The following is a 460-nucleotide window of genomic DNA, read 5'->3' as shown; positions in this document are numbered from 1 at the left end:
TCCTTCTCCAATGCATGAAAGTGAAAACTGAAAGTGAAGTCGCTCAGTCGTGTCCAACTCTTAGCAACCTCATGGACTACAGCCCACCAGGCCCTCCGTCCATGGGGTTTTCCAGGCAAGAGTACTGGAGTGGGGTGCCACTGCCTTCTCCGAAGCAAACTTGTTACTATTTTACAAATGGGAAAACTAAAGTTGAGAAAGGGAACTAACTGGCTTACCTAGGAACATAGAGCTGGAAGAGCTAGGATTCTAAGTTTCTGATTCCTGTTGTGTCTGAGCCTAAAATACTCTGTTCTTTCTGCTGTATCAGTCAGGATGTTGGAGAAATTCGCAAAGGAGGTAAAAGATCATTATTCTGAAGAATGACTCGATATTTATTATAGAAGCAATTCTATGCTATGCTATGCTAAGTCACTTCAGTCGTGTCTGACTCTGTGCGACCCCATAGACAGCAGCCCAC

General features: G+C 44.3%; 1 protein-coding gene across 1 annotated transcript in view; it reads left to right on the top strand.

The window, feature by feature from the left end:
• The window catches only part of UVRAG (UV radiation resistance associated), a 334,304-nt gene that overhangs the window by 1,130 nt on the left and 332,714 nt on the right, over positions 1–460 (top strand). The gene's annotated exons all lie outside the window — the stretch shown is intronic.

This window comes from Bison bison, unplaced genomic scaffold (assembly GCF_000754665.1).
Source record: "Bison bison bison isolate TAMUID 2011002044 unplaced genomic scaffold, Bison_UMD1.0 scf7180017864251, whole genome shotgun sequence".
Lineage (NCBI taxonomy): Eukaryota > Metazoa > Chordata > Mammalia > Artiodactyla > Bovidae > Bison > Bison bison.
The sequence above is the reverse complement of the archived record's forward strand: the minus strand, read 5'-3'. Positions and strand labels throughout refer to the sequence as shown.